Source organism: Dromiciops gliroides, chromosome 5 (genome assembly GCF_019393635.1).
Source record: "Dromiciops gliroides isolate mDroGli1 chromosome 5, mDroGli1.pri, whole genome shotgun sequence".
Taxonomy (NCBI): domain Eukaryota; kingdom Metazoa; phylum Chordata; class Mammalia; order Microbiotheria; family Microbiotheriidae; genus Dromiciops; species Dromiciops gliroides.
Window position 1 is genome coordinate 272,422,426 of NC_057865.1, and position 23,607 is coordinate 272,446,032.

Below are 23,607 nucleotides of genomic sequence, written 5' to 3' on the forward strand. Positions count from 1 at the left end.
AACCTCCCAGTCACGCAGGCTCATGATCTCGGTGTCATCCTCCTGCTCACACCCACTCTGTTGCCAAGGCCTCTTTTTGCAACACCTTTTTCCTATAGTTCCTTTCCTCTGATACTGCAACCATTCTGGGGCAGGCCTCTATTACCTCCCCCTAGGCCCATGACAATAGCCCCAAGTCTCTCCCCACTCCCATCTATTCTCCCATTCGGCTGCCCAAGTGATCTTCCTAAAGCTCAGGTCTGACCACGTCCCGTCTCCTATTCAATAAATCCCTGTGGCTCCCTATCACTTCTGGGATCAGATAGAGAATCTTGTTTAGCTCTTATGACCAGGCCTGCTCCCACCCTTTCAGACTCCTACCATACTCCCCACAATGCACCCTGCCTGTCATTCAGTGACACTGGCCTCCTTGCTGTTGCTGGCAATAGACCCTCCGACTCCCAGCTCCAGACATTGACACTTCTGGATGCCACATGCCTGAAACGCTCTCCCTCCTCATCTCTGCCTTCTGGCTCCCTTGGCTTCTTTCAAGCCCCATCTAAACCCCCACCTTCCAAAAGAAGCCCTTCCTGATCCTCCTTCAGGCTTGTGTCATACTCCTGATCATCTCCTATTTGTCCTGTTTATATCCTGTTTGTACAGGCCTTGGTGCTTAATAAATGCTTGGATGACTTTAACACGAGGCTCTGAGCCTTCTTCTGCTAAGTACTAGCCAGGCCATGAAAGTTAAATGAGACGATCCATGCCAAAGTGCCTCGCTGTATACATGAAAAGCTAAAAGATGGAACAAAGAGAGAGTTGGTTTTGTTGGCAGAAAGACCTGAGTTCAAGTCTACCTCTGACACATGCCGGGGCTATGTGACTTGGAGCCAGTCATCTAAGTCCTCCGTTACTGCCCCAGCTAACCCTCTACAACTAAAACTTGCAGGGCACGTACTGCTTTGGATAGAGGGAATGTTTTCATTGGAAGTTTCCTTGACCAATGTAATCACAGCCTCCCCCCCAAAAAAAGTAAAGGGCTGCATAAATGTCGTTTATCATTAAGGTACAAATTTTCTTCTTTGGTCTCGGGTCCTCCACACCATGGTTACAGGTCTTCCAGTGAGAACCTAACCTCTTCTTAGGTGTGCCCATGGGTTTGGGAACATTATCTGTACAGGTCTGGCCAAGTCCAGTACCACTTGTTTCCATGTTTTTCAGTAACTAGACTGCCCTGCAGAACATGGAGGCAATTTCTAGTCATGCCTAGGTCTTTCCTTCTTCCATTTTTGCAAAGCGGTTTGACCTGTTATTGCTATTAGTTTTGTTTTTACTCAGCCTTTTCTTTTATGAGGAATGAGAAGTTAATTTATCTCACTACACTATTTCTGTACCAGGGATTTGTTCAATAAAGACCGTATGCTTTTACGTTAGGCTTGATTATTCAATTTTTTTTTGAATAGAAGGGAATCTTGGAGAAAGAGACTGAGAGGAAATTCTTCTCTAAGTCTGAAGAACTGGGTATACCGAAGATGTGATTATGTGGCTAGGGAAGAGTGACAGAAAGGGTAGAGGAAGGAGGGATGCTCTAAGAACATAGTTTTGACACCTTGATCTTGTAGACCTTGCACATAGTCAGAGCTCAATAAGTACTTTAAAAATTAGTCTCTGTTGTGTCAAATCTGTTGAAATGGCTGGGTAAAATTATAATAAACCACATCTATTCCATATTGATTAGGTAGGGGCATCAAAGAAGGCATTACCTAGGAAGGGCACTGGAGGACATCTTAGAAGTGGGGAAATCAGGTGAAGAATATATAATGGGGGTAATCCAGGGGAGGAAAACCCCCTCCCCCAAGTGCTCTGGTTTGACCATGCCCTGTGAAGTATGGGTGCAGCTGAGTACTGAGCTCCTCAGCCTTCTTCTGGGGAGCCAGGTATGCTCCATGGGGCGTGCCAGGGAGGAGAAAGGGTTGTGATTACCTAAGTTAAAAATAGAATAAATAAACATTATGTATCTCAAGTATCTTGATTAAGTCCCTCTATCACTAGAGAAATGAGTCAAATCTCAGTGCTTAAAATTCCATTACAACTGCAATATTTATAAAACAAAAAGATTTCCAAGTCACCTACACTATTTCATAGGGTTAGTTACACACAGCTGTTACGTTACTTGATGTAGTCACAGAAGTGTCTGGCAGACTGCATCTGCGAAGGGAATGATCCACAGTGCAGCCAGCTGCCTCTGACAAAAAAGGCTCTGAAGCTTTCCTGCCACCCCTTGCATAGGACCCATTACTGAGGAGCAGCCAAACTCTGGGAAAGGGCGAAAGCCCCATTGCACAGGGATAGTCACTGGTGGAAGTAAGGGGGACATGGATGGTAGGAGCAGCAGCAAAAGCAACACAAGCTGAAACAGGTCTAATTGAGTGGCGATTTCTTCCTCTGCCTATGTCTAAGAACCTAGAAAGGACTTGAGGCCGGCTGGCTGACTTAGAAACTTGTTTCCATGGGGCTCAGCAAGCTTCTTTTTTTAAGCTCAGCAGAGTCCTCAAATAAAAAGGAGAACCAAGGACTCCCATTCCCACGTGTTGGGATTGCTCCCCTTCTTGTGCACTTGAATGCATCCGTGTTATTCCATTTAGGGTCTGGGTCCCAGGAAGAGTGTGTCTCCTCTTTAAATTTCTGGGGAGAGAGACCCTTCTTAATTTAATGGATACTGGTCTTATTCTTGTAGAGTGGGAGGGGGAGTCACTGTCATGGTAAGTGGCCCCAGGCTAGGCTGGTTTGCCTTTCATCTCAAGTAGAGCTCTGAGGGAGCCCACCCCAATCAATATAGCACCTTGACACATTTCAAGAAATCCTTGATACAACAAAATTTTAGTACAAGAAAATAAACTGGGAAGTATCTTGTATTCTGTTGTTATAGAATCTGCCATGGAATCAGGTTGCTTTGGGATACATAACAATGGCTATTTTTTCTATTGAGAAGACTTATTTATGAAGGGAAAGTAATAAGAGTTGACATTTGTATGATTCTTTAAGCTTTAGAGAACTTTATAGATATTACTCATTCCATCTTCACTACAACCCCATGAGGTACTATGTATCTCCTAACTCCACTGTAGACACTGCTTCTACTTTGCACATAGTTAATAAATAGTAATTGAATTTTTGTTATGCTTTTGTATAAGTTTATAGAACTATGGAATAATGCCTCCAACAACTGCTAGTAGCATCTGACCCCCCATATGACCAAAACCAATCAATCAATACTTATTAACAACAAGGGGAATACAAAGAAGTATAAGACACAGACCCTGCCCAAAAAGAACTTATAATCAGTTTGGGGAAATAAGACACATATGCGAGTGAAGTTTATTAATAACACAAGGTAAGAAGTGGTTAAAGTCCAAATAAGTGAAGAAAACAATGGTAGAGCAGTTCGGAAAAGGAAGAACTTGGTAGAGAAGATAGAATTTGAGTTAGACCTTGAAGGATGGGGCAGGGAGAATGCATCCTGCCTGTTATGAAGAAAGCAAAGGCATGAAGGTGAAATTAAAAAGGTGTTTGGCTGGTGCTGAGAGTTCATGTTGAGTCACTGGGAAAGTTGGAAAGTTAGCTTAGAATTAGACAGTGGAGGGCCATGAATATTGAATGAAGGAACGAGACTTTGTTATGAAGAGCCATTGAAAGTTTTTGAACATGGGAGTGACATCCATCTTTCTTTGGTTCTTCCTTGGGTCCTCCTCTATATTTGCTCTTTCTTCTCTCTTTTTGTTTCTTTTCTCCAGTCTAGGCTCAGCAGCGTGAATGGGTTCCAAAGGCATAAAAATGGTAATCACGGTTTAAAAAGTAGCTTACTCTTTTTCCCACCTCCATTTTTTTTCTTTTTACCATTTCTGATCTTGGATTTGTCTAGTCTTTTTTCTACTCAGGGGTTTGTATTAGGCTATGAATTCCTTGGCTTAGGAGGCCAGAGACATCCCAGACATTGAGGGTCACCTCATCAAACATTCACATGTATCACGAGATGCTGAAGACGGGTCATTTCCCTCCCTCTTCCCCCACTCCCACCCCCCAGGGAGGACCTCAGAGCATTCCCTTGCTCCCACATGCTGAGGATTTGGAGAAACCTCCCAGGGTCTGAATAATGTCTGCCCAGCAAATTTTTTTGCATACAGAAAAATTCAGGGAGCTGTCATTTTGACAAGGTACCAAAAATAGCTGTAAATCATTACCTAGAGTATTTTAAACAAGAAACCCTTCCTCAGCGATACAAGTATTGCTGTTCAAGCTTGAGAGATCACCCACTATTTGGTGCTCGTGAAGAATGCGCAAGTAAAACTCGGTCTTCATTGAAAAAAAAGACACTTCAAAAAGAGGAGACCTTGAATATACTAAACTGGTCTGGTTTGGTCCACAAGACTAGGGAAGGACCAGGCAAATGGGGTTAGGTAAATAACGCTTGGGGCTGGCCTTATTAAGCATAACTACTGAAGATGAACTCCTTGCCTATCTGCAAAATTTCAGCCTTATTTGAATGGCCAGATTGCAATTCCCTTTTGTTTCCAACATTCTTTTATATTCTGTGAGTTATTTATTTATTTATTTAATTTTTTTAATTTTTGCAGGGCAATGGGGGTTAAGTGACTTGCCCAGGGTCACACAGCTAGTAAGTGTCTGAGGCCGGATTTGAACTCAGGTACTCCTGAATCCAGGGCCGGTGCTTTATCCACTGCGCCACCTGGCTGCCCCCTCTGTGAGTTATTTAAACCCTGTTAGACTAGGAATTCTTTCTTCTTCTCTGTTGATGTCGAAAGTCTCCCTGCCCAAAGCCAGGAGAGTCCATTCGTTACTGACTGGTGTCCCATGTAAGAGAGGTGAGAGTCCCACAGTAGTCTGCTCTGGCCAGACTACGACTGGGTTGCCAACTCAACAAGCAATGGGGAAGCAACTCTATGTAGGGGAGGGACTGTGATGGGTACTTTGGGGGTACACAAAGATAAGAGGGAGGCCTTGCCCTCAAGAAGTTTGACTTCTACTAGGAGGATGTAACCTGTTCCTGCATAAGTGTAAACGAAGTAATTTCTAGAGGGTGAGGAAGCTAGCCACTGGGGCAATGAGGAAAGGCCTCCTTTAAGAAATGGTAGTGAGGGGGCAGCTAGATGGCGCAGTGGATAGAGCACTGGTCCTGGAGTCAGGAGTACCTGAGTTTAAATCCGGCCTCAAACACTTAACACTTGCTAGCTGTGTGACCCTGGGCAAGTCACTTAACCCCAATTGCCTCACTAAAAACAAAAAACAAAAAACAAACAAAAACAAAAAGAAATGGTAGTGAGGCTATGTTCTGAAGGAAGTTAGGGATTCTCCTAAGGTAGAGGCGAAGAAGGAGGGTTTTCAGCCCCACAGGACTCCTGAGGCAAAGGCATGGAGGTGGGGATGTTATGAACAGCAATTAGCCTAGTCTGACTAGAATAGAAAGCAATGAGAACTCATTGCGAGAGCCAACTATTATAGCCGAATATTGTGTTCAGTTATGGGCTCTCGATTCTGGGAAGGGTATGGGTAAATTGGAATATTCCAAAGGACGGCAACCAGGGGACTAGAAAACATATATGAGGGTGGTTGAAAGAAATGGTTACATTTAGCCTGAAGGAAAAAGAAAGACTGGGGGGGGGGAGTGGGTTTGAGGTTGACAGAGTTGGGGGGGGGGTTGGGAGTTGATAGTTATCTCTAAATTTCTGAAGGGCTGTCAAGTGGAAGAAGGATTAGACTTAAGTCTTGGTGGCTCCAGAGGGCAGAGCTTGGACCAATGGGTAGAAATGCAAAGGAATCAGATTTCTCTACACATCAGCAAGTACCTTTTGAATAAAATAGCTCAAAAATGTAATGATTTGCCTTGTAAAAGAGGAAGCCCTTTGCTAGTGGGAGCGTTCAAGGGAGGCTAGATAATGACCTTTTCTATATATTGTAGGAAGCTACACTCTGAGGGCTCTTAAGGTCCCTTCTAACACGAGGTTCTAGGAATGAGACTCTTTCTTCTCAGACGTTTTTATAACTGTTATGACACAGAGATTCCTACAAGCTTGTGCCCTCTTGTTCAAACAATAGATTTAATAATGCTCAGCTACTGTGCTGAGAGGCCATGTGAAAGAGGCATGCACCTTTCTGATGGATTATTTGGCTTCTCTGGGCCTCACTTTCCTCATTTGGTCTCGATCACCTCAAAGATGCTCCTTCTAGCCTGAAGATTCTGAGCCTGAGTCTGCAGAAGGTCGGAGAACTTTTCTATGAGCGAGCACTGAAGAATGGAGCCACTCTAGAACCATTCCTGAGTAGAGAAGAAGAGCTGAGGCAGGGCAGTCCCATGCAGCTGTTCCTGAAATTAACCCCACACCCAACCAGTTGGGATTTTATTTTTCAGTATCCCATAAAAAGCAGACACGGGGGAATTTGGGTGCATGATTCTCCCTTCTAACCCACTGAGATTTGCCCTACATATGCCAGGAAAAATGGAACCCACCTCCCCAAATGGTATACCATCTTTCCCACACATAATGGATGTCTGAAGAATGTTTAGCTTTTTAAAAGGTTCTACTGTCCATAGTATATCTCCTAAGTAGCACATTTGTTGCGAGGATGCCCTTGTCCACACATCAGGGTAAGGAAGGCTTGAATAATTCTCATCTCGGTTTGTTATTTGAGGTCTATTAGAAGTTCAGGTCAGCCCCCATCCAAATTACTGGTCAGTCTTGTGAGCTTAAAGGTAGATTCCACAATCCACTTAAGGAGTGGGCTTTTTGGTTCTAGGTGACACATTTTAGTGTCTCTTAGGGGCACTTCTGGCCTTCTGAAAGCATTTATAAGCTCCAGTTCAACAGACATGAAATTTATTTAAAAATATTAACAAAAGAAGTGTGAATAGGATCCTAATAAATGAATTTACACTCTGTTCTTCCCTATTGTGGCCATTAACCCACCATATCTTTATAAGCTATTAATATCCTTAACAGATAAGATTGGCAACATTTTAGGAACTTCCTCTCACATAATGGATGATGATGACAAACAATAGTATCATGAATACTCCAATATTTGAAATGAGCCCTTGTCAGATTTAGGTTGCTGGCTTATTTCTATTTGTTCATGTACAAGCATCTGTGTGCCCCAAAGCTTTTATTTGTATGCCCAAATGTCAGTTCATCTGATATGTGAATACTATTGGCATAGGAAACCTGGATCTCTAAGGTTGCTTAGAAATAGTACAATCTTTTCCTCTCCACCAAAACAACAACAACAAAATCCCAAAACAAACAAACCAAAAAACCCCATGCTCTTTATCCACTCCAAATCAAGTGGTACAAATTTAGAGTGCTTGAAATTGTTGTTTGGTTTTACACACACACACACACACACACACACACACACACACACACACACGCGTATATATATTTATATCTAAACCTATATCTATCTATTTATCTCAGCCCACCCCAGGGAGTAATGTAGTTTAGTGCAGAGGTTTTTAAATGGGAGTCTATGAACTCTCTCTTTTTTTTTTTTTTGGTGAGGCAATTGGGGTTAAGTGACTTGCCCAGGGTCACACAGCTAGTAAGTGACAAGTGTTTGAGGCCGGATTTGGACTCAGGTCCTCCTGACTCCAGAGCTGGTGCTCTATCCACTGCGCCACCTAACTGCCCCTGAGTCTAGGAACTCTTAAAAAAATTTTTATTTCTATATTTTTAGCTTCCTTTGTTATCCTATGTATTAAAATTTTGCATTTAAAAACAAGATTCTGGGAGAGTACATAGGTTTTAACCAGACTTCTGAAAGGGTCCATGATACAAAAAAAGGTGAAGAACCCCTGGTTTAGTGAATAAAGGGCTGGATTTGAAGTGAGGAAGACCAGGGTTCAAATCCCATCTGTATTATTAGCACCATGACTGTGCAAAAGTCTCTTAACCTCTTTTACTTTTAGTTTCCTAACCTATAAAATGCCTCTCAGTTTCAGTTTCATCATCTATAAATGGGAAGAATAATTCTTAAAGTATCTACTTCACAGGGATGTTGTGAGACACAAATAATGTATATAAAGAAGTTTGCAATTTTTTTGGGGGGGAGGGCAATGAGGGTTAAGTGACTTGCCCAGGGTCACACAGCTAGGAAGTGTCTTATCCACTACGCCACCTAGCTGCCCCTGGAAGTTTGCAAATTTTAAAGTACTATTATCTGCAGAAAGCAAAAAGAATGAAGACAGTCAAAACTTGCCCAAGGACAGAGAAAACTTTGCTCAATATGTATGATTTAAAAAACAAGTCAATTTAAAGCCAGCACTTTTTTGGACTTAAAAATTAACAAATAGCACCACTTAAAAATAATAGATAAAGAAGGTTTAAAATATTGCATTGACTTTTTTTTTTTTTTTTTGGGTGAGGCAATTGGGGTTAAGTGACTTGCCCAGGGTCACACAGCTAGTAAGTGTCAAGGGTCTGAGGTCGGATTTGAACTCAGGTACTCCTGAATCCAGGGCCAGTGCTCTATCCACTGCGCCACCTAGCTGCCCCTGCATTGACTTTTAATTTACACATACCTCAATAAAACTATTTTTAGAGTAGGGTATAGTTTGAATTCTGTGTTCCTAGGAGAAGACTGTAGAAAGGTATTCTTAACCCTTTGTTCACTTAAAGAGAGCAAAGAAGGGGCCTACCTTTTCTGGGCTGAAGATCTTACTTGAATTTATGGCTAGAGACCCACAAGTAGAAATATTACCTTTTTTGGAAAACACAGTTGTCAGACTGTCTTTTCCACGCATATTTTGTTAATTAACAAATCATATTTCTGCCATGCCCCATCTTACCACATAAAGTGAGCTAATGAGGCTTTCTATCACGTTTACTTGAAGATTTACTTTGAAAAATGCCATTTCAAAGTCCATGATTACAGCTAAGCAGGTTTGAATACCCTGCATTTTCAAGAACTCAATTCTAGTGGCTTCCTCTTTTTCAGGATCATCAAGCACTTTATCTCCCCTCTGGGCACTGTAATAAATATTTCTGCCATAAAAATGCAAATAGCACTGGACTAAAAACTGTAATGCCCAGGAGGGTTATGAAGATTACATTTCGATAAGATCACACTATTGCTTACTTGGGAGATTTTTTTGCTATTACTTCACTGCATAGACCTGTTCCTTATTTGTTCTTTGTGTATTATGTTACTAGGTGAGCGTGTTGCATTTGTTACCTTTGTTGTGGATGAACTCAGGTAGCCAGAGCAGCTGAGCTGTGGGACATAGGGGCAGTAACAGCTGAGAAGAGCCCCAAGGACAGTCCCCCCTCCCCGGGGCTTCCTGCAGGCAGCACAGAGAAACAGACCCTGGGAGCTAGTGTGTTTGCAAGGCTGGCACAACCAACCACTGGGGCAGAGCCGATTATCTCAAGAGGAGGCTGGACAGTGAGCTCAATGAGATCTCTCTGTCATGAGGGAGTGTGGCTTCAGAAATTCACATTCAGTAGCTGCTCTGGATGTCTCTATGATGTCCCTGGGCTAAGACGTGTGCCAGGAATGAACTGTCTCAGGTCTTGGGCACAAAGAATATGGAAACATTTGATAATGACGCGTTTGTTACAATATGAATATCACATGTACCTTTTCTGTCCTACATGCATATATATGTATGATATATATACACACACATACATTATACATATATATACACAAACACCCCACACCTGTATACATACATTTATCATAGACACATAATGCGCATATGTATCTAATAATATGAGCCTAGAGAACAAGCATGCTTCTGTAATATATGTGTGTGATATGTTTGGTAAATTACCAGTGTTAAATCACTAGGCCTGTGACCCACCTGACTCTGAGTTTGACAGATTTCTGGCACCTCCACCCCACTCCCCCATTTTAAAAAAATGCCCTAATTAGCTAGTAGCACTCATGAATTAAGAAGCCAGTAAATGACAGTTGCCAGGCATCATGTATTGTAACTGAGGTACAATGACATTCATTCTGAATTTCAATCACATAGCACACCCATGTAGATTTCAGATGACATGGCATCTATTGAAAATTCTGACTGCCTCTGTGCATAGTACTAAAATCCCAAGATACTCATGATACTGGGTTTTTTCTGACCTAAGGTTAATATTAGTTGATTTTGTTTGTTTTTAAATCATTTTTCAGTTGTGTCTGACTCTTTGTGACCCTATTTGGGGTTTTCTTGGCAAAGGTACTCGAGTGGTTTGCCATTCCTTCTCCAGCTGATTTTAAAAATGAAGAACCTGAGGCATACTGGGTGAAGTGCCTTTCCCAGGGTCACACAGGTAGTAAGTGTCTGAGGCCATATTTGAACTCAGGAGATGAGTCTTCCTGACTCCAAGCCCCACCCTCTATCCACCGGGCCACCCAGCTGCTCCTAATGCCAGTTGACAGTATTGCCTCATTGTCTAATGCTTCTCTACTTTGCGGCTGAATCTCCTGCTCTATGCCTGGAATATTCTCTCACCTCATCTCTGTCTCTTAGGATCCTAGAATTATTTATATGCAAGACTGTATCACCTCAGTAGAATGTAAGCTCCTTGAGGGAAGGCACTATTTAAAAAATCCAGTGCCCAGCACTATTTCTTGCACATTTTAAAATTCAACTGACAAGTGACAATTATGTCCTTGACATCTTGTGGGGCTGCTCTCTTGGGTGTGCAACTGTGTTTTCTAGGACACTGGATCATGTAAGAGGGGGCTGTATTTATGGTCATATTTTGCCATGGAGTTGGGAAGGTCAATGTGCAAAACTTAGGGGGTGGTGAGGCTGAAGGGGTCCTCGACTTGGAATTAGAAGACTCGAGCTTAAATTCTATTTTGCACACTTGCTAGCTGTGTGACTCTGGGCAAATTATTTGATTTCCCTGTGTCTCAGTTTCCTTAACTACAAAATAAGGGGTTGGTCTTGGTTCCTTCTAAGATCCTTTACAGCTTTCAGTCTCTGAACCTATGAATCTGGATTGCTGCATTTGAAAATATGTTGGGAAGTTATATAGTCTCCATCCTCCTCCCCTTGTCTAAATATCAACATTGGTGCAAGGTGGTGAGGCTAAAGTTAGGGGATTAGTAGGTCTCACAATTTTTGTGGCAGCTTTGCTTACCAGCATTCATTGCAATTTTTACAGGCTCACCAGAGTGGCCTATAAACTTGGTTAAGGAGTTTGATTTTTTTCCCCCCTAACTCAAATGCCTCACTCCCTATGACAAGTTACTCAAATAGTTACTACAATGATCATTACAATCCATGTCTCTCTGCTCCTTTTATTTAATCTCAGCTAAGGGTTGTTTTCATGCTCCCCCTTCTGCTTGTCTTTTCATATTCCTTTGACTTTTTCAAGGTCACAAAGCCATTCAGTGGCAAGGCTGGGAATAGAACTCCCAAGAGACTCCCAAAATACCAGAAGCCTCCATCGCAGAGGAGTGATGTCAGCAGGAAGATTTTTGTCTCCCACTACCACCTACAAGACACATTAAGGACCTTTTAGGGTATGCATTCCTAAGTGGGCAAACATGAACCATGACAACTTCTATTTCAATGTAGCCCATTTATACTGAATAAGCTTGTGGAAATGATAAAAAATGACAGCAACAATATATAATCTATTTATAGTCATCAACCTGGAACTTATTAAGAAAGAATTTAGGAAACTGAGAGAAGGAAGAGTCTAGTACAAGTCATTCTGTAAGCAACCACTGAATCTGACAGGTAATATTTGACAAGAGATTGGGGGAAGATTTTGTGGTTTTATTCTCAATGTCTTGAGGAATAAAAGGCATTTTTTAATGATCTGGGAGTAAGGTAGAAGCCATTAAAGTTATTGTGGGGGCATTCCTAAGTATATTTTCTCCATTAACATGGAAACCTTCACTTTTTCACTGTGTTCACATACTTTGGGTTGTCTAAAAGAAAAATTTGTGGTCACACACTATTTTGTATTCCCTCACAATGTTTTTCTTTTCCTTTCTAGCTCACATTTTCCACTCTTTTCCTTTTTTTCTTGACAGCTCTGTTTGGCTGTCACTAAGTATTCTATACTGTGCAAAGGCTGTTACAAAAGTTGACTTGTTTAAGATAAATGAGCCACTGAGTATTATACAAGAAGCCAGTTGCTAGGGCATGTTTTCTTCTGCAGTCTTTGTCTCTGAATTCATTCATTCAAAAGCTTCTTTTCATATCACAAATTTGCTTATTTCTTGGTGAGTCTTGTAAAACACATTCTTGATAACTAAGTATGCTCATGTAGAGAGTAAGAAACAATGTTAGAAATGCTGACTTATAAAAAGGTAATTTTGATAATTGAGATTGGAATGATAGTTTTCATTTCTAGAATGTCTTACAGTTACAAAGTGCTTTCCACATTACATTACCATAAAGACATATGTCAAGATCTGGGAGTGCATGCGTTTCAGATTGTTTTTTTTTAAAAAGTCATTTTCTTATCTTTCATCATCTCCAAACTATTTATTTTTATAAAGTGAATTCAGTTACTGGACTTTGATAATAAGATGCTTATTCTGGAAAATTCTTAGCTGTTTGCCAGCTTTTAGGAAGGCTTTAGATTGACAGACAAATAAGATGCTAGATACTCATCTGTTGCCATATGAGCCACTGTTCTGTTTTACACCAGATTTTTAGGAATATGACTGACTAATCAGCTCAATTTTGTCCTTATTCTCAAGGTTCAGGAGGGCAATTAAGTTTTGGGTTATCTAACAAAGGTTTGTCACAATGAGCACCATGGCAATAACTTCTATGGCTTCTAAAAGTTTTGTGTCATGTAATCTTCTAGTATGGACTTCTAAAGGAATCAAAATTTTTCAGAATTTATGAGAAAAGACAGATTCTTTGAAAATTCCACAAGGTATACTACATATACACATAGATAAATAAAATGTGTGATATATACATATAATTATATGTGTATGTACATACATTCTATATATATACAAATATTTAAGTACTTTCTCATTAAGAAATTTGAAGGTATACTGATTCTTTCCTTCAAACATTCCCAAGTTTCCCTTATCCCTAAAAACATTCACTAGACCTTAATATTCCCTTGAGCTCCAGTCTATATCGCTACTTCCTTTCTCACACAAACTCCTAGAAAAAACTGTCTACATTTACTGCCTTCACTTATTCTGCTCTCATTTACTCTTCAACCTTTTTCAATGTTGTCCAGCTTCATGACTCAACTGAAACTGCTCTTTCCAATGATCTCTTAATTAATTGTGAAAGATAATGATCTTTTCTCCTTGGCATAGCTTCTGCATCTGACACTGTTGGTTATTTTCATTTTATTTTTTAACTTTAATACCAAAAAAGTACATAAAAGAGGCTTGTATATGAAACCATACATCTCCATTTCATTCTTTCCTTTTTTTTTTTAAAAGTATACAATAAATCCCACATTTTACTTTCAAAACTTTTCTACTTGTCTGTGCTTCCTTCTGAATTTCCTCCTGTTCTTTTTTGGTGCATTTAAAAAATGTCTCAGTGGTTTACTTTTTTGGTATTCCCATGGCTAAATTCCCTCCTTCTTCCCTGCCACCATCCTTGAATTAAAAACTGAAAGAAAACAAAAAATAAAATTTGTAACAAATAAGCATAGTCATGCAAAATAAATGCACATAATGACCATTTCCAAAATTGCATGTCTCTTTTTGCATCCTGAGTCCATCAGGTAACATGTTTTATCATAGGTCTTCTGGAGACATGGTTGGTCACTGCTTTGATGAGAGTTCTTAAGTCTTTAAAAGTTGTTTTTCTTTACAATACTGTTGCTCTTGCACAGATTGTTCTCTGGGTTCTGCCCACTTCACACTGCTTGAGTTCACACTACCTAAGAGTCTCTGAAATCGCCTCTTTCATAATTTCTTATGGTACAATAATTTCCCATTACATTGATCCATAACAATTTGTTTAGTCATTCTCCAAGTGAAGGACACTCTCTTAGATTCTATTTCTTTGCCTTTCTCCCCCTGCCTTCCCCGTTTAATTCCTTCTGTAGGATCAGGAGGTTTGCTTTGCTTGTGAACATTCTTTCTCCCATATTATTATACTCCCTCTCAAAACAACTTCACCATATCCCCACTTGTTTATCTGTGTTGAGTTTGATTGTGTGTGTGTGTTTCCCAAAGTCCTTTGTCTGGTTCAGATTAGAGTGAAGTTCATTTAATACTTGCTCCCCATATCTTCCTCCATGTTAGCACATTTTCCTCACACATCCCAGTTAACAACAAGCTCTACCCCTACCCCTTCTTCCTCCTTTTAACATTAGTATATTCTTTTTACTTTTCTTTCTATTCCCCCTATTAAAACCCTCAATCCACCTCTTGGTCCTCTGTTTTTCTTATTTAACTCAATATCCTTTGAAGACACTTGTTTCTTTTTCCCCATTAGAATGTTAGCACTACATCATCATTTAGTTCCTTCCAATTTACCTTTCTGGGTTTCTCTGGATTCTTGTGTTTGTATTTCAAAGTTCCTATTCAGCTCTGATCTTTTCTTGAAAGTCTTCTATTCCGTTAAAGAGCCACTCTTTTTTCCTTCTGGGGATTATATTCATCTTGGCAGGGCAAGTTATAGTTGACTTTTTGGAATACTGTTTTCTAAGATCTATCATTTTGTTTGTTTTTCAGGAGGGAATTGATGATTTCTTCCTATTTTCAATTTGATCTTTGGTTCTAATAGAACTAGGCAGTAGGTATGAGACTGATCCATCATCATCCCCTGAATTCAAGTTATATAGAAAAGCAATCAATAACAGGCTAACAAAGGAAATTCCATTTTCCCATCAGTAATAGGTTTATTTTTGCTTGAATTATCTGATTTGCCTCTACTTTCCATCTGTGATGTTTAAAATGGTTCGTGTTGTACCAACCATTAGTGGGGTACTCAAAGTATCTATAGTGATATGTAATCAATTTAAGCTAGTTTTACTCTTAAACATGAATAAAACATTGCTAACCTAGTTTTTTCTTAAGTTTATTTTCCATGTAAAAGAAAGCTACATTACCCATCACCTTGCTATGGACAATTTCGTTATTGCGTGATTACCTTTGTATTTTAATAGTCATTGGGTCATGTAGTTTTTTTTTTTCCCAGTAAGGCAATTGGGGTTAAGTGACTTGCCCAGGGTCACACAGCCAGTAAGTGTTAAGTGTCTGAGGCCGAATTTGAACTCAGGTACTCCTGACTCCAGGGCCGGTGCTTTATCCACTGCGCCACCTAGCTGCCCCGGTCATGTAGTTTTGATCATGTCATTCATGCAGGAATATCAGTTTGTAAAGTACGTCCATTATTTAAAATTGTTACAAGGCAAATCATAGGATCTTAAAGTTTTAAGAGTCCCTTAAGGTCGTCTAATTCAGCCTTCTACCAAGTGAGAGAATCCATCCCACAAAAAATGGACCATCCAGCTGCTGCCTGAATGCTTTCAGCAATGGGAGTACTCATTATCTAAACAAGGCAGTTTGTCCCATGTTAAAATAATTCTGAGGGTTAGAAAGTTCCTCCTTAAATTGAGTCAGAATTGAGCTCCCTGTAACTACCATCCATTGTTTCACAGTTCTGCCCTCTGGACCCCACGTAGAATATGTCTAATCTCTCTTCCACGCGACAGTCCTTCAAATACTTGAAGAGAGCTATTGTGTCTCATTTATGTCTTTTCTCCTCCAGGCTGATCATCACTACTTCATTCAATTGTTCCTTTCACGACATAGCACAGTTTTGAGTTCCCTTGTAATCCTGGTCACCCTGCTCTGGATGTACTTGAGTTTATTAGTGCCCCTCTTAACTGGTACCCAGAACTGAACACAATGTTACAGATATGGTCTAAACAAGGCAGAGGACAGAGGAACTATTCAATGGTCAGAATGTTACACTTCTACTAATGCAGACAAGTCCTGCACTGGTTCTTTGAGCAGCTACATCATACTAAATTTGCAGTCAGCTAAATCCTACTTCTTTTTTACAATGAACTGCTATTAAGCCACATGCCCCCACCCCCTTTCCTAGACCCCATCCTTTGTTTGTACATTAAGTTTTTAAACCCCTTATTTACAAAGTGCTGCCCTGTACTAGCAGATGTCTCTTTTGAACAAGGAGGTGCATATACCCTTTGCCACATTCCAGTAATGATTCCCAACACAATAAATCTCAGTGACACCCATGCAGCATTAAATTAAAGGAGTTAAATAACTCCTTTAATTAAAGTTTCAAGTTTGTTGTAGTGCCCATACGTGGCACTTTGGCTTATCCAAGGATGTGGGTATTTCTTACCCTCTTCAAAATTATTTCCTCCTGTGTTACTGGGCACTTTCTTCATTGTCAGTCTTCTTTCTTGGTCATACTGACATCCTCTATAATGTTTGGTTTTATAGTTTTATTGGGGTATTGCTTTCCTTTCCTCTTCACTTAACATTTAAAATCCTCTTAATGAGATGACTAAGACTCAGGCCAAACTTATTTTTTCTTCAAGGCTCATACAATATGCTTTGTCTCAGTTAAGAGCTATTTTGTGTCAGACATTTAGAATGTCAGTCCATCATTCTGATATCCTGAGCCATAATCCAGAAAACCAAATCCCGTTCTTTGGCACCTTCTGTATGGCCAACTGTTCATTCTGCTTAGTCTCCCTTCTCTCCAAAAGCCACTCTTTTCCCTTGGAAGTAGAGATGGGCACCTGGGACTAATTGTATGACCTTGAAGGAGTTAATTAACCTCTCTGAGCTTAGGTTTCCTGATCTGTAAATTATCCCCACATTATAAAATGAGAGGGTCAGACTATGTGACCCCTAAGTTCTTTTCCATATCTAGTCCTTTGATATTTTTGGACTGTTATGACTGACCCAATGTTAATTCTTCATCCATGGACTGTTGTTAGTTGGCTAGTCCTGGAACTAGGTACCTTGACCAGCGTCTGAGAAGACTCTCATCAGTTCTAAGTCTTGAGCCTTAACAAAGGCTGGGACCAAGTTAGACAGGACACTGATTCCATGAAAACATTGGGGATCAACCAGGACCTCTAATGCTGTCTGCTTACATTTAAAGCTTGCTCTACTGACTTATCTGAGAAACGACCTCTGTTTCAGTGATATGGAGAGCCCGTCCCCTTAGCTGTGTCAGAGACCTAATTGTTACTCTCTCACAGAACATATGAGATCCAATAAATGCTATTTGATCAATACAATACTATATGCTGCATAAGTAAGTATACATGCATAAGATTTACTTGATAGAAATTTAATAGGATGAGCTACCCTGAAATAATCAACACCACATTATTGTTGTGAAATACAGAGTTTTATCAAACATCTTTGAAATTAATCTTTATCAATGAAACAAACTTACCAATCAAATGGTCACTGATTTGTTCAATTCTAAACCCTATAAAATAAAATGGTTTAAGTGAAAAACATGATTTCCTTTTTTTTGTCCTTGAGACTATATTTTTATTTAGATAAGTACTTTCTTTCACTGAGGAAGCAGGAAAGATTCCCAGACTGCTTTATCTATTACTCTGCCTACATTTTAATAATGTTTCTGTTTATGATTTAACCCAAGACAATCAGTTTCTTCTTATTCTAGCAACAGATACCTTTTTATTTTACTGAAGTATTTACACTGATAAACATACCATTACTAAGAGCCTTAATACCAAAACAGACTTTGAGCTTTCTAATATTGCCAAGACAATTTCACAAAGTTATGAGTTCACTGTGCCAAATATAAGTGGTTGGAGATAGATTTTGTGAACTAATGGAGAAGGCACACATTTAACACTGATCAGCAAAATACAGTAATACTATTATTAAAAAGTGAATGTGGACTTGGAGTATATAAAGAAGAGTTTGGCATGAAGAAACATGAGGTAATGGCTCACTCTACTGTGCACTTGCTGGGAGGAATACGAGACCCAATCACAGCATTCTCTTCTCCTAAATGTTTACTGGCTGTCGTATAATTGGCATCAGAACAAACTGTAGTTGAGACCATAAGCCAGAAGAGCTTCTGTTTGAGCAAACCTGGCAAAAGACAAATGAACTACTCTACCAGGATGGCACCTGGGGTTGTGAATTGCAAATCAGATCTCCAATTCCATTCAAGTTGATTAGCACTAAGTGTCTACTACACACACAAGGCACTGTTCTTGGAACGGGGAATCAAACAGCCCCTGTGCTCAACGAGTTCATATTGTACCAGGGGAAACATATCCTGTGTACATCTAATCTAAGGCAGGGAGGGAAGGATAGGGTCAAAGAAGAGATCGAGACGAAGTGCTCTATTCATATTCGATGAGAGAACTCTTGTAGTGGGAGAGCTGGGGAAGGCTGTCTAAAGAGGTGGTACTTGAACTGAACCAAGAAAAGAGGTGGAACTGAGGAGGGCCTGTGCAAAACACAGAGATGGGAAATGAACTGTTGAAATCCAGAAACAGCTCGTCGTTCGGTTTGTCCAGACTGTAGAGTGCAGGGGGCAGGGGTGGGAGTGTTCCTTCCCAGTTTTTCAAGAATTAGGCATTTTGGGTCTTGGCTACAATAGGCCCAAAGGCCAACTTGGACTGTTGCTTATTAAAGGATTATTCTAGTACTGACTTCCATTAAACCTTGAAAGATACCTCACAATAATTGATCTTCAACTACTGGTACCATTAGCGGTTTGGCTTTCACGTCATTTATTTCTAAGCCTCTTGATTAAACAATGAAAGGCCTATAAACAAACACTTAAATGCACCAAGGTCACTCTTTGAAGAGAACTCTGCTGTGAGATACATGTGTGATGTGCAAAATCACAATTCAGTTTCTATAACCCTATTCTCCAGACCTTAAGTGAAGAGTTATTTTAGGAGATTTCTGTCATGACAAAAACACACTCTATGACTCTACAAAACATAGTAGATCCCTAAGGAAGTGTGGCCATAAAATACTAAATGGAAGGCTATTAATTTATTTTATTAGGCTTCCCTTGTACTGGATGGGCTGTAATGTAGAATCAATATTCTTTGCAATTCGCTGGGCATGGTTAACTCTTCAGTGGTCAAATGGTAGAAGAGCATTCGTAGAGTAAGATCACAATCCTGAACTAGATGGAGAATAAGGCTCGGAGGAGAGGTTGACTCTCCCTAAACAGAATTCTGGATGTTTTCTGTAAAGTCAGAGAACTTCAGAGGATGCTTAAGAATCATCTGCTTCAACCATCCCATTTATAGGTGAAGTGACTTGCTCGAGATCCCACAGGGCAGAAGTGGGACTAGAACACTCGTGTCCTCACTCCCTCTCTGTCCAGTGCTCTCTCCAAAGACACTTCTGCAGTGACACCATGTTGTGAGGCGCTGTCCCATATCATAGAGTAGCAACGGAACTACTGGGGATTATAGATATCTTTCATCCCAAATTAAAATCTTGTTGATGCTAGACCAAAGGATGGTGGCTCTGGAAATCCCATTGGTGCATTTACTATAAAGCACATCAGGGGCATCTATCATGGGTGATAGGCACAGAAAGAGATGTTCAACTTTCAATGATGTATTTTGTGAAGTATTTGAGCCTCTCAATTTTCTTTCTCATTTGTACTCTTTGTACAGTTTTATAAGAGGTTAAGCTGTTGTTGTCTGTCCTTCATTCTCTCTCTCTCTCTTTTTTTGCAGGGCAATGAGGGTTAAGTGACTTTCCCAGGGTCACACAGCTAGTAAGTGTCAAGTGTTTGAGGCCAGATTTGAACTCATGTCCTTCTGAACTAGGGTGAGTGCTTTATCCACTGCTCCACCTAGCCGCCCTCTGTCGTTCATTTTCAAAGAGGATCATTACATCGGGATCATATCATGACTTAGAGTGAATTGGATTGAAGTGAGGCAGGGTTGTGCAAGGTCACTAACCTCACTCTCTCCTCCAGAGCCATCTGGGTCCAGTGGCAGGACACACACACACACACACACACACACACACACACACACACACACACACACACACATAATGACCACCAGAGATGGCCCTGGATGTTTAAGGCAATTGTGGTTAAGTGACTTTCCCAGGGTTATGCAGCTTATAAGTGGCTGAAGTGAGATTTGAACTCAGGTCCTCCCAATTTCAGGGTCAGTGCTCTATCCACTGTGCCACCCAGCTGCCCCTAGAGGTTAAGCTAGGGAACAGAGAAGGGACGAAAAGCATATTCATCAACTTTTGAGTGTTAATTGATTCCAATGCTTGCATGCTTTCCTAGAATACTGGGAGCAAGAAGAATCACTTTTAAAAGATATTTATCTACTGTATAATAATTACAGTATGTGTTTTTTGTGGTGAAAAGAACTGGAAATGATTTGTACATGTTTGTTTCCACATTTACAAGTATATACAATTTAACTACCTTAAAAGGAAAAATTTTAATTCTGACAATATATATTCTGATTCATATACATTTGTAGGCTTTCAAAATTTCTGGCCCTTTCATCAAAGCTTTTCACCAATACTTTAAATATTCTACTACAATTTTTGTACCATATTTTGGTACAATATATAAAACTATCATTTTGATTTATTTACTAAATCATTGATTATTAATTAATGATAATTCATTAGGGAAATGAAAAATGGAACTGACAAATATAAAATTCAAACCTTTTTTCAGTTTATAGAAACATGACATTATTTAGGCAAAAATAGCAGAGAAATTCTGTTTTAGTCAGTGGGCTAGATGGGGCAGACTTTTGTTCTAAATTTGTATGAAAGGTTTTGATACCAATCATCGCACAGCTGGGCAGCTGCAGCATTTCCATTTAGTCCCATGATATAGCTCCCTTATTCTTAGTTTCCTCTTGCAAACCTGGAGCATCAGTCAAAATAGCATTATTCTTTTATTATTCACTTATGGTCACACTGAACTTACTCCATCCTTCTTTAGTGTCTCAGCTCAACACTTTTAAACACTTCTCTGCCACTAGCCAAATGGTGCTTTAATGAAACACTTCACGGTCCTTCTTATTAACCTCCATTATCCAACAGCTGGTATACTTTACAGTTGTTGGAAAAGAGAAAGAAACCAGAATCAATTCACCCAAACAGACTGAACTCGCAGCGTAAGATTTCCTTGCCACAAACCAATTTCTCTTATAAGCATGTCAGTCAACAAGCACTTATTTTTGCTCTGCTGCTTCTTTCACAACATGACTCATGCAGAAATACGTTTAATATGATTGTACATATATGACCTCTATGAGACTGCTGGCTGTCTTGGGGAGGGGGAGGGAAGGGAAGGAGGGAGAAAAATCTGCAACTAGAAATCTTATGAAAACAAACGTTGAAAACTATCTCTATATGTAACTAGAAAATAATAACATATTTTATGATAAAGAAAAACACAAAAAACAAGCACTTAGTAAGTGCTTACTCTGTGCCCCTTTGATTTGAGGGGGTTTAGGAGGGAGGGAATCAGGGAACAGATGAGGTATTAAAGGGCACGGCATAGAGGAAGTATTGGAGCAGACCTGGGGAAATGGCAGGGAGCCAGGGGGAAAATGTGGCTCAGCAGAGATACCCCGGCAATCTCCAAGTGGCTTCTACTGGTCTTCAGGTTCCTCTTAATTATAATTTCTTTTCTGATACCTCTCATCTATTATATGGAGGTTTTCATCACTCATCTAACATATCTGCACAGAGATGAGAAAAGTACTGAGAAATGTCAGCTAGTTTGGGGACCAAACTACGTATAATTTCCTTCCAAAGAAATGATTACATTTAACACCCTCCCATTTCCATAATCAATTACTACAGCCTCTAGTTTAGAAAAAAGTTGTGACAAATCAAGTCAAGGGTTCATTCTAAAACACAATTTCTATTATAGGCAAACTTGCATTTAAAAAAATAAAAATGACCACTTTCCCTTCTAATCTCAAGCTGGACTTTAGAATGATAATGTTTCTTTTTTTTTTTTTTTTTTTTTTTTTAGTGAGGCAATGGGGGTTAAGTGACTTGCCCAGGGTCACACAGCTAGTAAGTGTCAAGTGTCGGAGGCCAGATTTGAACTCAGGTACTCCTGAATCCAGGGCCGGGGCTTTATCCACTGCGCCACCTAGCCGCCCCCGATAATGTTTCTTAAAAGGCCACTTTTCTATTCTCTAGGCACAATTTATAAACCCACTTAATTTGTTGTAGCAAATTACCCATGTACTTGTAATAGGGTTCACAGCTGCAAAAGAATGGGATTTTGGTAATTTATACTTTAAAAATAAGTGGCTTAACTATGCCTTTTCATTACTGGTTGCACCCATATTAAAGCAATTTGACATAATTTTTTTTTCCAGTATGCAGTTTTGCCTATTTAGGCTACCACAGGAAGAAAAACATCTCACACAAAACAAGATGTAACCCTTCCCAAGCTTAATCCTAAACCTTCACAATTCAGAAAAAACAAATGCTATGAGCTCTTGAGATAGGAATCAAAAGTAACCAGAGCAGTTCTCCAACCCCAAACCCAGCCAGTAGGGATCTTTCAAGAGAGACAAAGGCAGCTGCTATCTACAGAGGCCAAACTTTGGCCTCTCGTCCATCTTCTCCCTGCTCTGACTCAGGTGTCCAGCCGGCTTCCCTGAAATTTCCTTTTGTAGCTTTTAGTTCTGTCTTCTGAGTCTAAGCAGAATAAGTCTCCTCCCCTTTTCTCAATCAGGCCCTCAAATCCTTGTAACCATATCTTCTCAAAGTGAACTATCCCAGTTCCTTCCATCAATCCTTCCTCAGACATGATCCCCAAGCTTGAGCCTAACATTCCAAATGTGGTCAGATCCAGGCAGGAAACAGCATAAGTATCTCCTCCCTTGTTTAACAATTTGGGATTTACTGGAGATAGGGAATCAAAGCCATTGGTCTGTACTTGGCAGAACCCATCTTTCACTCCTTTTGGAAAATTTTCAAAATATCTACTCCTGTTGAGTTCTGTGGTACCTCTTCCTTTCTCCCTGTTCCTCAAAGACCAAGGAACCATTTTAGTTTTTGGTATAGAATTCCTCTATCTGCACCTGAAAAATTAAACGGATTTAAACCATCTCAGCATTTTCCTCAAAACATTCTTAATGTCTGCAGATTGTTGCCTTAATAGGAAAAACAGAAAGGATGAAGTAACTAAGTAGATAAATTTCTCTCATTATACCACCAGTACCAAGCAAGGAAAATACCAGGTGGACACTTGATGCACATAATAGGCACTTAATGTTTAATTGAGTTGACCTGTCTAGCCTCCTTGTTCTTAATCTCAACATAACTCAAAAGGACTAATATGGTGTGCTGAAAAGTACAATAGATCGGGATGTGAATCTGGGATATGCCACTTACTAGCTATGTGGCTTTGGGCAAATTATCTTTCAAAGCTACAGTTTTTCTTCGTCAAAATGAGACACTATTTGCTTTATCTATCTCACAAGTTGTTGAGAGGGCCAAATATATTTTAGAAGCTATTGTCATAGATTCTGAGATGGAAGGAACCTCAGGGCTCATTTAAAACAATCCCTTAGTTTTAGAGATGAGGGACTGAGGCCCAGAAAGGTTGGTGACTTCCCCAATGTCACACAAACA

At 40.0% G+C, this 23,607-nt stretch overlaps 1 protein-coding gene across 3 annotated transcripts in view; it reads right to left on the bottom strand.

Moving 5' to 3' along the window:
* NTN4 (netrin 4) overlaps positions 1-23,607 on the bottom strand; it is a 243,612-nt gene that overhangs the window by 56,188 nt on the left and 163,817 nt on the right. The gene's annotated exons all lie outside the window — the stretch shown is intronic.